We start from the raw sequence: 14,775 nt of genomic DNA on the forward strand, positions 1-14,775 counted from the left end.
GCCTTGAGGCAGGTTGCTTTTGGTGTGTCTGTTTCCCGTTTGTCAAACTAGGTTACCTGCCCTGCCCTGTGGTGTGGATCAATGTGAAAGGAATCTGTTGAGAGCTCAGATGCTAAAACCCGGAGGCAAAGGCCTGCCTCCCTTAGCCTGGCCCTTAACCCACGTGGCCACAGCCACTGCCCAGATTTTAAAGGTTTGCGCGGACAGCCCGCCTGCTCTGCGGCGCGCCGGGCGAGGTCGCCAGCTCCTCCCCCTCATGAATAATTAAGCGAGGCGCCGGGAGCTCCGCCCCCATCCGTGTTGCGTGGCCACTTCCGGCAGCTCAGTAGAGGCGGCGACGCCAGCGGACAGGGCAGAAAGGTGAGCAGCTGGCTGCGGCGGCGCCTCGTTTGGGAGCCCGGGTGGGATCCTCGTCCTCCCTTCCGGGCGCCGAGTCCCGGTCCTTGTCAGTGGCTCGGGCCCCTCGCCATGTGTCCCCTGGGAGACTCCCCGCGGGCCCGGAGCTGACGGGGTGGGAGGGGGTGAAAGTGGACAGGGAAAGGAGGGAGCCGGGTCACGTCCCGGGCCTGGGGACTGGGGGGCAGCAGTATGCTTGGGGGTAGGGGGGGAGTCACCCGTGCAGGGATCGGCCCAGGTGGGGGAGGGGGCAGCCGCAGAGCCGCGGGGGCGGATGCGGCGGGGACCAGGCCGGCCCGGGGAGGGAGGAAACGCGGTCCAGAAGGTGCCCGAGTCGGGGCCGGGCTGCTTGTGGGGGCGGGGCGGGCAGGTGCGGAAACGACGCCCCCCAGGACGTGGGGCTGGATCTGGGCCGGGCCGGGCCGGGTCGAGCCAATGCGGCCCGCAGCCCAGGGAGCTCTGAGCCCCGGGAACGCTGCTTTGCCCAAAGCCGCAGGGAGTGAGGGTCTCGGCCGAGCAAGAAACAAAAGGACATTTCGTGGAATGAATGTTACACAAGGAGGCCGGGGTAACCGCAGTCTAAGGGGAAAGTGAAGATTTGAGTTTTTTGTTGCTGTTTTTAAAAGGCTGTCCTGGCTTGAAGCCCATGCAGGCGGTTTGGGATTTCCTGTATTATCAGGATTAAATGCACCGCTGGAATTAGCATTTCTGAGACCAGGCTAGAAACATTGGTACTGGGAGATTCTGGCACCTCGTGTCAGATCTTGAACTGGAAGGGGCCTCTGAGGTCACCTGTTCTACTCCCTCCATTTAGAAATGAGGAAATTGAAGCAGAGGGAGGGGAAGTAATGTTCAGGGTCACTTAAGCAATAAATGTCAGAGGCAGGATTTGAACCTAGTTCCCCTGACTTAACAGTCTGTGATCTTTCCTACTATACCACGTTGCTTCCTTTTATCATCAGAAATTTGCCTTCTTAGCCATGATTGGGACCCAGTGACCAGCCTGGTCTGTCAGAGTCCTGTTCTAGCAAAGTCAGGCTCATTATAAGATTGGGTACAAAATGACAAAATTTTAGCCACAACTCTCAACAGACCATCTTACTGAGTTATATAGGGATGATTATCTGCACTGGTAGACAAAAGTCATATCCCTGAATTATGAAATGTGGTTTTGCTATTATGCTGGGTGTTTATATAGTAAATTATACAGACCTAGTCACTGAATCCCTAAGGCTTTTAGTGAACTTTTTCATCATCAGTAAGATAGACACTTTTAGTTATTTGAACTGTTTCGCCACTACCTTTTGCACACCTTCGTGATGGGGTTAGATTATAAATATAAAGCTTAACCTTTAGTGTGTGGCATATGGGAGATAACTGGTCTGTTCAAGGAATGCATTAGTGAGCTTGACCTCAATTTAACAAATTGCCCAGTATAGGCTGTTAAAGAACAGTTTGCCCTTCACACATGCCAATTTCTACAATGCCACGTAAATTATTTCTAATTAATAATAAGTTTCTTTAACAACATATAGATATTGAACTGTATTATATTAGTGTGGTGATTATACAGATTTGTTGAGGATAGATTAATGGAATTGTTAATTTGATGATGTCACTTTAACCTTTCATCCCTTTTAATCTTTGTGGAAGGAGAATGGCATTTCCTTGTAGATTGTAACATGAATTTAAACATGTATTCTATTATGTTTTAATTGAATGAAAAAAATGTCTATTTAGACATCTTGTGGAATTATTTTAAAGGGAAGGAGAAGTACAGTAAGTTATTAAGTGTATGATATGGAACTTGCTTGGGAAATAGATCATTTTTTGGTCTCTCCATAGTAGTTACTTATATACTGAACACATATTTTAGTGGTTATTCCATACCCTAGATGTTCCCCTGTGGAATTCTGATACACACTCCACACAGTTGCCAAAATGATATTACTAAAGCTTAGACCACTTTTCTTGCTCATAATGTCCTAATGGTACCTACAATTGCCTTTAGGATAAAATGCAAACTTCTCTGTTGGGTAGTTGAAGCCCTTCACAGTCTAACTTTCCAAGCTTATTACATATTACTCCTCTTGAAGAATCATACTGCCTTTCTTGCTGTTCTTTGTATGTAACATTACATCTGTACTCTATGCCTTTGCATCAGCTATTCCCCCACCCCCCAGTGCCTGGAATGTCCTTACTCCTGCACATCTACCTATTAAATCTCTAATTCCTTCATTGCTTAGTTCAAGTGCTATGTCCCACTGAAAGCCTTTTTATATAGGTGCCCTGCCCTGGAGGGAGTACTCCTTGTCCCTTGACTCTTTGCTTCATATCATCTTTGTACATGTTTTGTTGTGACTATATTTATATATATTGTTTCCTCCATAAAATGTATACTCCTTAGAAGGTAAGAACTGTTTGGTTTTTGTCCCCAGCACTTAGCACAAAGTTGTTTGTCCTTTGTTTTCAAAGAGGATCAATGACATCATGGGTGATGTCTTGACTTGTGCATGAAATTAGATTTAAGTGAGGCAGAATTGTACCAAGTCATCAGCCTCACTCTCTCTTCCTGAGTCATCCAAGTCCCAACAGCTGGACAAAAGTCAAAATGAGTGGATTACCTTGGCATCTTCTATGTCTGACGAAGCTCTAAGCACTCCACAATGCCTGCTTCACCCTCCTTTATGGTCAAGGAAACAAATTGTTCTCATCTGTTCTCATCTCATTCCACTGGGGAAAGTCTTCATGTGATTGAAGTAGACAAACCTGTCAGTGAGTTGGGGGACTATCAATTACCTTCAACCTGGTTCAGCCCATCTGCTGAGACAGTTTACCAGGGTATGGCTACTGCACACGCTACAACTTCTTGGAGCTACAGGTGAGAACTGAGTGAATCAGATGGACACCAAAGGTGGATGAGCAGCCGTGAAAAGGGCTTGGCAGGCCCTCACACCAGAGGTGCTAGTTCTCCTGACCACCTTATATACCCCTTAGAGCAAAGTAGGCAGTTAATCAGTGCTCATGGATTAATTATAATTTTTTTTGTTCTTTGGTTCCAACTTGACAGGGCAAGGTGCTGGTTATATTTTAGTCCTAAACCAAGTTATGTCCCAAGTACTTAGGAGTTTCAGAATGAGTTGGATGTAAGTTTACAAGTTCTTGGGCTAAAAACTACCCAGTGGATTTGGAAATGGGAGTAGCATTGAAAACTTGATTTCATAAAAAGCTTTTCCTTATTTTGGAAGAAGATGATAATATTTCTGCCAGGGTTAGCTTGCTTTTTTGTTTTCAAATTTTAAAAAAAGTTTTGAGTGAAAGTGAACTAATCATTTTAAGCTGCTACTTGATGACACTGAAAATCTTGACTTCTTTTAATATGTTCAGAAAGGAAAGTTATTTGGTCCAATAAATATCAGATATAAATTCCTTTTTTTTTTGTTTTTCTGGGAATGAGTTTGGACTCTGCAGAAAACCCATGATTGTGAACTGCTGTAGGAATACCTGCAGATAGGAAGCTGAATTTTTTAAAGGAAAGCTTTATCAATGTAATAACAATAACAATGATAATTATAAAGTAACATTTATATAGCCCTGTAAGGTTTACCAAGCTCTTTACATATCTTGTCTCATTTGAAAAGCGAGGTTAATTAGGAGCCTCTTGCTTTGTGTTTATGTTAGTTTTAAGTGCCCTCAGTTTCTATTAAAATGGAGTTAACAGTACTTTACTACACCTAATAATAATATGGTACCTTTCTGTTGCCAGTGGTTGACTTAAGGAATGTGTTTGACAGAAGTGGAGAAGGAAAATCAGTAAGGAAGGATGAGAAAAAGAATTGAAAAGAGGAAAGGGAGGGTTGGAAAAGAAAAGAGGCACATGTGACATCTGAACCATGGCTTGTATGTAGCATTTGGCCAGCCAGCCTTTTATGCAAATATGTTATCTTAGCCTGTCATTTGTTAGGCTTATAAATACTTTGTCTTCTATTTATATTTTAACAATTCCTTAAAAGTGGTTTTTAAGAGTAAGAGCAAAGAAAAATATCTGCATTCTCACCATCCCTCAACTTCTGAAGATTTGTCTTTTGAATTTCTCAGGCTGAGAGACCTGGATATAACAGTTTCCTTTTATGCCTTCTTTATGTGCTGAGATGATCAAGTTGATTGTATTTTCTCCCTATAAGAGTACTTAGTGTTTTGTGGCACTTTTTGTCCATTGTTAGCTGTTACTTTCCAGCTGCTATCTTGTACTGTTATTTTTCTTTTAACAGATATGTGCCTTATTTCCTTCTTTGAGGGTAGAGGTTGGGTTTTCCACCTTTCTATTATACTTCCAGTAGCTTGCACATAATAGACATTCAGTAAATCTTTAATGTCACATGAAATATTACCAGCTTAAACATAATAGTAATATATTGTAAGTACTTAAGCAGCAGCAGTACATCCAACTGCAGAGGGACTACCTTCAATTAATTGTTTCTGTGTTCTTTACAGAATGTCTTCCATTTGAGAAAGAGGCAAGGAGGGAGAAGGGAGCAATCATCAGAGGCCTGACCTGAGATGCAAAGAGGCTGGCTTCCTAAGGTCACATGGGTTAGGTAGTCTGCAGAGCTGGGATTCGAGTTCAACTCCATAGCTAGTGTTCTTTCTCTGTGATCCATATTCTCAAACGAAAAAGTGTGTATGTTGGGGAAGAGAAAGAAGAGAGGTGAAAATAATAGGATTGGTAAAGTGGATTTTAGGCAATGCATTCCTTATTTGAGCTGGTTAAGTTTTATCTCCCCATCCCCCTTTTCAAGAGGAGAATCTTCCTGAGAAGGAATATCCAATAACTTTAGTATAGGTACTTAGTTAATTTAAACAAATTGACATCTTCCCCCATTCATTTGTTTTTAACTTGCATAAAATTTTCGAGCAGTTGATGAGTATGACCAGTAATTTACGTTAATTGCTATTAATGGTATGTGGAATACAAATACTACAGATCATACTACTTAGATTTTTGAAGAACTGAACAAGAGAATTGAGAGGATTTAATGAAATGGATAGAGGTATGGGGTAATTAAATATGATTAATGGAGTACCTTATTGCATTATTTCTGTTGTCCTTCATAGCATTACACAAATGTGAGTGCTAAAAAAGACCTTTCACAGATTAAGATACCGAGGCCCTATGAAGCAAAGTAACTTGCCCATGGCCACACAACTAAAGATGAGGATTGGGACTTGAAGTTAGGGCTTCCTGATTACCTCTGTCTACAACTCCTCATAGCCTCTCAAGAAAAGATAAGAGGGACTTGCTTTAGTGTTCGTGTATTATATTCATTATGTATTTATTGAACTCTACAAGGTGTATGGCAGTATATTTACCACTAGTGAGATGTAAAAGAAATGAAACACAAAGACCTGACCTGCAAGGAATTTATAATCTTCCTGGAGAGACATGAATATATATACATGAAACAGGTAACCACATAAGGTAATAAGTATCAATCTAAGTGATATAGACCAATTTCCTAAACTAATTTGGCCATAGAAGTTTTGGGTTTGAACCCATACATTCTGGCCTGTGGAATTTCAAGATATGGAATACCCTTAGAATAAAGGGGAATGGAGCTGGAAAATTTTGCTTCATATGACAAGTCAACAAGGATTTATTAAGTGCTTATGGTGTGCCAGGCATTGTTCTAAGCACCAGGAATATAAGGAAAGTAAAAAATTAAGCATATGTATATACACATATGCACATATACTATTTTGGCATCGAGATATTTTCATATATAATATTTTAGAAGAGAAACATTACTCGTATTGACATTTTCTGGCAACCTTCTTCATGTTTTGTGGAACACTACTTCCGTGGAACATAGCTTGGAAAATACTGCTATAAATAGTAAAGTGTTATTGGAGTTCACAGATAGGAAAAAGAACTATGAGTTAGAACGGTTGAAGAAGGACTGATAGAGAAGGTAAAACTTGAGCTGGACCTTGAAAGATAAGCTAGAATTTAGAGGTAGGGAGAGGAGGAGAGGGAAGAAGGGAGGAAGCAGGAGTGAACAAAAGAAACATGAAACTGGAAGAACAGAGGAAGCCTTTGAAATCCTTTGCATGGGACAAGTCTTTCATAGGATCGTGGAATTAGAGCTGGTGCTCATTTTACAAATGAGGAAACTGAGACAGTGAATTATTGCTCAAAGCTATATAGGTGATAAGAGACAGAAACAGGATTTGAACCCAAGTTCTTTGATTCCAAACCCAGCATTTTATCCTCTGTGACATTGTGTTTCTCTGAGGTCATATATGTAGTCAGACCCACTCATTTTTGAGGTGAACTAACCGAGGCCAAAGAGACTTTCCCAAGGTCATTCAGATAGTGGGTGGCATAGCTAGCATTCAGACCCAGGTCCTTCAATTCCAACAATGTCCTCCAACCACCACTTAAGAACTCCAGTGAGGAGATCTTACTCCCTTCTGTAAAGAACCATTCCATTTTTAGATAGTTTATACAGTAAAGTTTTCCTTACTTCATGCTTAAACAAATCCAACTGTTTTTCTAATTTGGTTCTCATCCATTTTTCATTCTGGCTAGGTGGCTTGGAGTCAGTAAAACCTGAGTTCAGATGTGATCTCAGACTCTTACTAGCTATGTGACCCTGGGCAAGTCACTTAACCACTTCAGTTTGTCCCAATTTCCTCCACTATAAAATGGGAAAAGTAACAAGAGCTACCTTTAAGGGTTTTTGTAAGGATCAAATGAGATAATATTTGTAAAGCGCTTGGCATGTAGTAGATACTATGTAAATGCTTATTCCCTTTTTTTTATTCCCTTCTCTTTCTCTCATGGACAGTCCTTCAAATATGTGAATTTGTCATTTTCTCCCCCACCAAACTAAGTCTGCTCTTTTCCAGGCTAAAGATCCTAAAGTTTCAATTACTCCTTATCTGATGTGGTCTCAGGTCCTCTCATCATCTTGATTGCCCTTCTAGAAGTAATCCAGTTTGTCAGTGTTAGTTTAAAATAAGGCATACAAATACCTCAGTAGCGTGGCATAAAATAACTCTCGCTCTTTTTTAAAAAAAATCTTATTTCATTGATATCTTTGGTTTTTGCAAGGCAGCTATGTGACCTATAAAATAGAATGCTGGACTGGGAGTCAGTTCTAGTTATTATCTTGAGTTAGTATCCTGTTTCACCTATTTACACTGTTCACTTACACAAAGCAAGTCACTTTATCTCTTTCATCTCAGTTTATAGTATCTGTAAAATGGGAATGATAATAGTAGCACCAACCTCACAAGGTTTTTATTTTGAGGATCTAATTAGATAGTATAGATAAAGCACTTTAGTTTTATTATATATCTCTTTCCCCTACCCAGCAATCCTAAATTATATATCTCACTCCCCTACCCCGCAATCCTAAATAAAGATTTAAAAAAAAGTTTTAAATAAGATTTTAAATAGTTCAGTAGAACAAACCAACAATCAACTGAGTCTGATGTGTACTGTCAGTAATCTATACCTGTAGTCACCCACCTCTGCAAAGAAGGCAGGGAAATATATTTTCTTAAATCTTCTGGTGGGCCAAACTCAGACATTATAATTATAGGATATTCAGTTTCAGTTTTTTTATCTAATTTTCCTGTTTCTGCTTACTTCACTTATATCACTTCATGTAAGGCTTTCCATACTCATGTATGTAGGACGTTCCCCTAACCCCATCACTTCCATTACACATGAACCATAATTTGTTTAGCTATTCCTCAGTGGATGGACATCTATTTTGCTATCACAAAAGTGCTCCTATGAATATTTTGGTGACTGTGGGACCTTCTTTTTGTCTTTGACCTTGGAGCATATGTGTAGTAGTGGAATCTCTGGGTCAGAGGGTGTGAATATTTTTAGTGCCTTTTTTTTTAAGTTTAATTCCAAATTATTTTCTGAATGGTTATACTAAACAGCTTCACCAGGAATAGATTACCATGCCTGACTTGCCATAGCTTCTCTAACACTAATTGGGGTTTTTTTTGTTTGTTTTTGTTGTTGTAATTGTTTTTTCATCTTAAGATCTCTTTACAAGATGTGTGAGTCAAGTCAAATCAGCTAGCATTTATTAAGTGCCTCCTATGTGCCAGTCATTGTGCTTAGTGCTGGGTATACCAAGAAAGACAAAAAAATAGTTCCTTCCAGCAAGGAACTCATGGTCTAATGGGAGAGACAGCATACAAACAATTATGTACAAACAAGATATATACAGGTTGAATTGGGAGAAGTCTCAATTAAGAAGAACTGGAAAAGGCTTTTTGCAGAAGGTGGGATTTTAGCTGGAAGGAAGCCAGTGAATTGAGGAAGAGAAGATGACAGGAGTGTTCCCAGGCATAGGCAAGTGAAGATACTTGCAGTCTAGAGATGATGGAGTATCTTTTTCAAGCAACAGCTTGGAGGCCAGTGTCACTGGATTGCAGAGTATGTGGAGGCAAGTAAGGTATATAAACACTGGAAAGGTAGGAAGGGGCCAGGTTGTGAAAGGCTTTAAAAACGAAACAGGATTTTATGTGATCTTGCAGGTGATAGGGAGCTTCTGGAATGGACTAAATAGGGAGGGTGATATGGTCAGACCTGTGCTTTAGGAAATTCATGAAACTGACTAAAAGATGAAGTGGAGCAGGGAGAGGGACTTGAGGCAAAGAGGCCAACTAGCAGGCATTGGAATAGTCCAGGCATGAGGTGACCGAGAACCTGCACCACACTGGTTATAGTGTCCAAGAGAGAAGAGGGTTATACAAGAAATGTTGCAAAGGTAGAAATAGTAAGGTGTGACAATAAATTGGATATCGGGAGTGAGAAAGTAGAAAATGGTACCAACATTGTAAATCTGAGTGACTAGGAGGGTAGTGGTGCCCTCAATACTAATATAGAAGTTAAGAAAAAGAGAGGGTTAGGTGGGAAAAGAAAATGAGTTCAGTTCAGGAGATCTACAGGACATCATTTTCAAGAGATCCTAAAAGGCAGGTGAAGATGTGAGACAAAAGGTCAATAGAGAAGTTAGAGCTGGACAAGTAGATCCGAGAATCATCTGCCTAGAGATGATAATTGAAACCATGGGAGCTGATGAGTTCACCAAGAGAAATAATGTAGAAGAAGAAAAGAAGAGGAGCCTCAGGGTACTTCCATGCTTAGTGGTCATGATGTGGGTGAAGATCTAGCAAAGGAAATAGAGAAAAAGCAGTTAGACAGGTAGGTGGAGAACTAAAGAAAGGCCATTAGTAATTTTGGAGAGAGCAATTTCAGTTGAATAATGAGATCAGAAGCAAAACTGTAGAGTTAAGAAGAGTGAAGGGAAAGGAAGTGGAGGCATCTGTTGTAGATGAACTTCTCAATGAGTTTAGCCCCAAAAGGGAGATGTGGGATGATAGCTGGCAGGTATCAGGATAGGGTGGATCAAGTAAGAATTTTTTGAGAATGGAAGAAATGTGTTTGTAGGCAGTAGGAAAGGAACCAATTGAAGATTAATGAGAGCAGGGATGATAAGAGGGGGCAGTCTGCCAGAGAAGATGGAATAGAATGGGAACACTTTGCAGTTTTCCCAACAGTTTTTTTTTAATGAAATAAGGAGTTTTTTCTTAGGCAGTTTATATTTTCCACTTTTTCTTCAGCATTTTTTGGGGGGGGGTCTCCTTTAGCAAGCTGTTGACTTGTTTTTCATGATTTTCTTGCATCACTCTCATTTCTCTTCCCAGTTTTTCCTCTACTTTTCTTGTTTCTCAAATTCGTTTTTGAGCTCTTCCATGGCCTGGGACTGATTCCTATTTTTCTTGGAGGCTTTGGATGTAGGACCTTTGACTTTGTTGTCTTCTTCTGGTTGTATGTTTTGATCTTCTTTGTTACCAAAGAAAGATTCTGTGTTCTGACTTTTTTTTGCACCTTTGTTCATGATCCCAGCCAATTACTTGAGTTTTAAACTCTTTGTTAAAATAGGGGTCTGCTTCCATTGTGGAGAATGTACTCTCCCAAGTTTCGGGGGGTTTGTGCAGCTGTTTTCAGAGATACTTCTAGGGACCTGTAAATTTTTAGTTCTTCCAAGGTAGTGTGATAAGGGGCGAGGTGTTTACTCCTTTCCTGGCCTGTGCTCTGGTCTGTGAGTGACCACAAGCACTCTTTTCTGCCTTGGAACTGTGAGGAGGATTTCTTCTTCACCACCACTACGAGCTCCACCACACCAACACTCTTCCTTGCCCCAGAACTGTGACCCAGATCCAAGCATGGGCAAAGCAAGAGAATCCTGCACCAGCAGAGAGATCCCTGCAATCTCCCTGTGATCAGCCACTCAGTTTCCCTTCAGTCTGTGGGCTGGAAGCAGCTGCCGCCCAAGGCCGAGCTCAGGGACTGGGGCTGGGACTGAGCTTCTCTCTCACTGCAGTTACAGATTTTTCCCACTGACTTTCTAAGTTGTCTTTGGTGTTTGTGGGTTGAGAAGTCTGGAAACTGCCGCAGCTTCCCATGATTCAGTCCTCTGAGGCCTGCTCCGGGTTCACTGAGGCCTGTTTTGCCTGCACGCCCATGTCAAACTGTATTCCTCTCCCTACCCAGTGAAACATACCTTTCCAATCAACCATCTAGGCTGTCTTGGCCTGGAAATTTGTTTCACTCTGTCTTTTCTGCTGCTTTAGAATTTGTTCAGAGCCATTTTTTACAGGTATTTGGAGGGGTTTGGGGGAGAGTTCAAGCAAGTCACTGCTTTTACTCTGCCATCTTGGCTCTGCCTATTTTCCACTTTTTCAAACGTTGGTTTATTGAGTTCTAATGTTTCTGATTCTCCCTTGTCTAGTCTGTTCTACTCTGATCTATATCTATTTTTTAACCAATACCAAATGGTATTTTTAAAAAATAACTATTGCTTTATAATGTAGCTTGAGGTCTAGAAGTGCTGTTCCCCACTCTCCTACTTCCTTTGATCAGTTTTCCCTTATCCATTTTAATTCCTACATTTGTCAACAAAGATCTCTTTAAATGAGTTAGCAAGGTACACAACACAAGGGAAGGAAAAAGGAGAAAAACCAATGCAAAGGCTTATGTGTCCAAATGGGATTTTTAAAAAGATATTGTGTGTACCTGACTGAGATCTAAGGAGGGGTCACAAAGAGTCATACACAACTGGAAAATGACTGAACAAAAAAAAATAGGGTGATCCTCCATATCCCCAAGGCTCTGTCAGAGGTGCTACATGTGACAGTGCTTCCAAAGATTGCTTCTCAGTTTTCCCTTTTTATATGGGAAAAATCCCATCTCTGATGTAAATTTAGGATGCCCCTCTCACTTTGGGAGGACTGCAGGGAAGGTCAGGTGATTGGTGAATAAACAAAGTGTGATATATTTATTCTGCTTCCAGATCTGTGCTTTGGGATTTTTTTTTTTTAGCACTGCAGTTGATGGAGGGGACAAAGATGGGAGAAAGGAAAATGGAAAGAGAAACTGACTTTGGGAACTGTTTTCATGGAAGTAGGATTTTGCTCTTGACTACTTGGCTTTGGCTCAACTGCTGAGAAACTGTCCCTTGCCCAGATGGTCATGAGCTCATACAAAGAACAAAAGTGCGTTCCTGGCCTGAATTTTTAATTTAGCTCTCATGTGCCAGTCTCTAGATTCTGAAGAATGCAATAGATAAAAACAAACAGACTAAATTCTCAGGGCCTTTTTCAGTACCTCATACATTGTGGTATCTTGCATCAGTGAAATGGGTCAGCAGTCAGAATAAGACCTAGCACACCTAAGCAGAAATGGAAGACTGTAGATATTGAATACAGTATATACTGTCAAATACAATTGATTTGTTTTACTGAGCTTTTTTTCTCTTTCTTTATTACAGGGAAAGGTGTACTGAGTAGGGGAACAGAGGGAAATGAATGTGATCCAAACCAAATGTATCAGTAAAAATAAGATGGAAAAAAATACTCTTCCTAACTCTGGAGATTTTTAACAAACCACATACTCCCTTTGGTATCATCTACTTGACGATTACCCATTCTCTTTTGTCTGTCTTTCAGTCTTCCACTGTTTGGGTTGTTGTTTTTTTTTTTTAAAGAGGTATGGCTAAGAAATAAAGTGCTTATTTAATTAGGTCTGAACTGGCCAGCCATTAGCAGGCCCCGATTTACTATTTCATTAGCAATATTCTGTGCTCTTGGAAAGGGAACACACTTTTCCTAAAGTTACTGATTAAAGTTACCTACTGGTCAAAAAAATACTTGCTGTTCTGAACTGTGCAATAACTATGAGTTATGGTGATAGAGTCATAGTGATTTCTCACCTTCTCACTCTTCTGAATCTGCAAGGCTCTTTTTTTATATACTTAACTAATTTGTGGTTTTTGTTGTATTATACTTTCTGTCTTCTCTATCAGAATATAAATTCAAGGAACAATACCTAGTTTGCTCAATATATGATTTATTATGTGAGTGGTGGTTTGGTGGAAAGATCATGAGGCTGGGAACTAAGAAATCGAAGTTCTAAAAAGACTATGCCCACTTATGTGACACTTAACATTTGCCAAATACTTTCCTCACAATCCTGTGAGAATAGAAAGTTTTAGTCCTGGCTCCATCACTAATTGGGTGTGTAACTTTGGTCAAGTTACTAAATCTCTCTGGGCCTCAGTTTTTTCAATTGTAATCTGAAGTGAGTTGAATTAAGTAGTCTCTGAAGTTTTCTCTGGCGCCTCAATTTTATATTAAGTAGAATGAATAGAGAAATGTTAGGGATCTGTAAGGATGTAGAGGGCCACAGGCTGTTCATGAGGTCTCACTGATGGGCGGAGGCCCCTCTCGGGTGACTGATCTATGAGCAAAGGTCGTCTGGTTTGGTGCTCTGTCCTATGGATCTTTAACAATCTTTAACTTCCCTAGTTATTGTATGGTCATTAGCAGTCTATCTGGGATTGGAGTCAGATAAGTGCACAGGATGTGCATGCACTGTCCTTAGCACAGCATGAGCTCTGTGTCATCATGACTTGAGAAGTTCCTGTTATTTTACTACTTAAGTGAATGCTTTGTGAAAATTAAATGGAGTTGCTTCCATCCTGCCTCCCACCTCATCAATGCGCATTCGAGATAGAAAATCAAGCTGGTCTTGATTCATCAGGTGATTGGGAAATCCTAGGTCCTAGGTAGGCTCTGTAGCCAAGTGAACTAGTTATGCACAACAGAGAAAGTACAGTTTTTAGTTAATGGTCAGTTTTCTGTTGAGAACTAGAACTTGCTGAATATATTCTTTTTACCTATGAATTTACACTTATTTTCATCCAGACACAGCAGAGAAGGGAGAACAAATAGCTATGTAGTTTTATGTCTCTTTACTTTGCGCTCTCTGCTTTTTTTGTGCTTATTGTACTTCCTTGTAATAATAATATCTTTAATGCATTACACCTTTCTCTAAAATTAATATGTATGAAATGTAGGTTTCTTTTACTAAATTATGTTACTATAAACTTGTTATAGTTGACTCTTATCTAAAGTAATCAACTGAAAGGGAACTATGTTTTTGACAAATTCTTATTTTGAGAAAAAAAATCACTTTTTAAAAAAGCTATAGATGCTTTTCTGATTCCAGTGATCTTATTCAAAGGGCAGAGAATGCTATTTACTTGGTTATAAAAAAGCTTTCTATTGTTTCTCTAGAATACTGCAGAATGATAATATAGCAGTGTTCTGTCACTGGATTGTCCTTTCTAAGGCTTGAAAAAAAATTCCTGAGATGTGATATTTTCTGTATCTGTTTCATGCAAGCATATCAGCTCTGTGTGATAAAGATAAATCCTCTCAGATTATGTAAAACAAATTCAATTATTTAGACACAAAATTTTATGTACTTTTCCATTGACACAGTGGTAGTTTTAAGTCTGAGATAAACCTAACTGGCCTTGGAATCAGAAAGATCTGGGTTCAGATTCAGGCTGTGCCTTGCTGTGTGACAATGGAACGGTCATTTAAACTCTCAAAGTCTTGAGCTGTGGGTCCAGAAAGGCAAAAATCAAAGTAGCCAATCAGTCAGCAGGCGTTTATGAAGCAGCATTGTGCGAAGTGATGGGGATGCTAAAACAGTCCCTTCCCTCAGAGACCTCGAATAGGGAGATTACAGGCAAACAACTAAGTACAAACAGGATAAATTGGGGGGCAGTCTCAGTCAGGTACGACTGGGAAAGGCATCTTGCAGAAGGCAGAACTTCAGCTGAGATGTGAAGGAAGCCAGGAGGCCAAGATAAGACAGATCAGTCCAGGCACAGGGGACAGCCCGTAAAAAGTGATTTGGAATCCGGAGATGGAGTGCCTTGTTCAAGGAACAGCCTGGAAACCATGTCACTGGATAGCAGGGTTTATGGAGGTGAG

General features: G+C 40.4%; 1 protein-coding gene across 3 annotated transcripts in view; it reads left to right on the forward strand.

Annotated features, from left to right (window-relative positions):
* Window positions 1-260: 260 nt before the first annotated feature.
* HMOX2 (heme oxygenase 2) overlaps window positions 261-14,775 on the forward strand; it is a 35,326-nt gene continuing 20,811 nt past the window's right edge. For 2 of the 3 annotated variants that reach the window (XM_020978629.2, XM_020978631.2), the window contains exon 1: window positions 261-360. The gene's annotated coding sequence lies outside the window, so the exon portion shown is untranslated. Of the gene's footprint in view, window positions 361-393; window positions 446-14,775 lie in introns of those variants that run through there. The other variant, XM_020978630.2, reaches the window with a different exon arrangement.

The sequence above is a fragment of the Phascolarctos cinereus genome, unplaced genomic scaffold, assembly GCF_003287225.1.
Source record: "Phascolarctos cinereus isolate Bilbo 61053 unplaced genomic scaffold, phaCin_HiC Scaffold_4;HRSCAF=312, whole genome shotgun sequence".
In the NCBI taxonomy this organism is placed as follows: Eukaryota; Metazoa; Chordata; class Mammalia; order Diprotodontia; family Phascolarctidae; genus Phascolarctos; species Phascolarctos cinereus.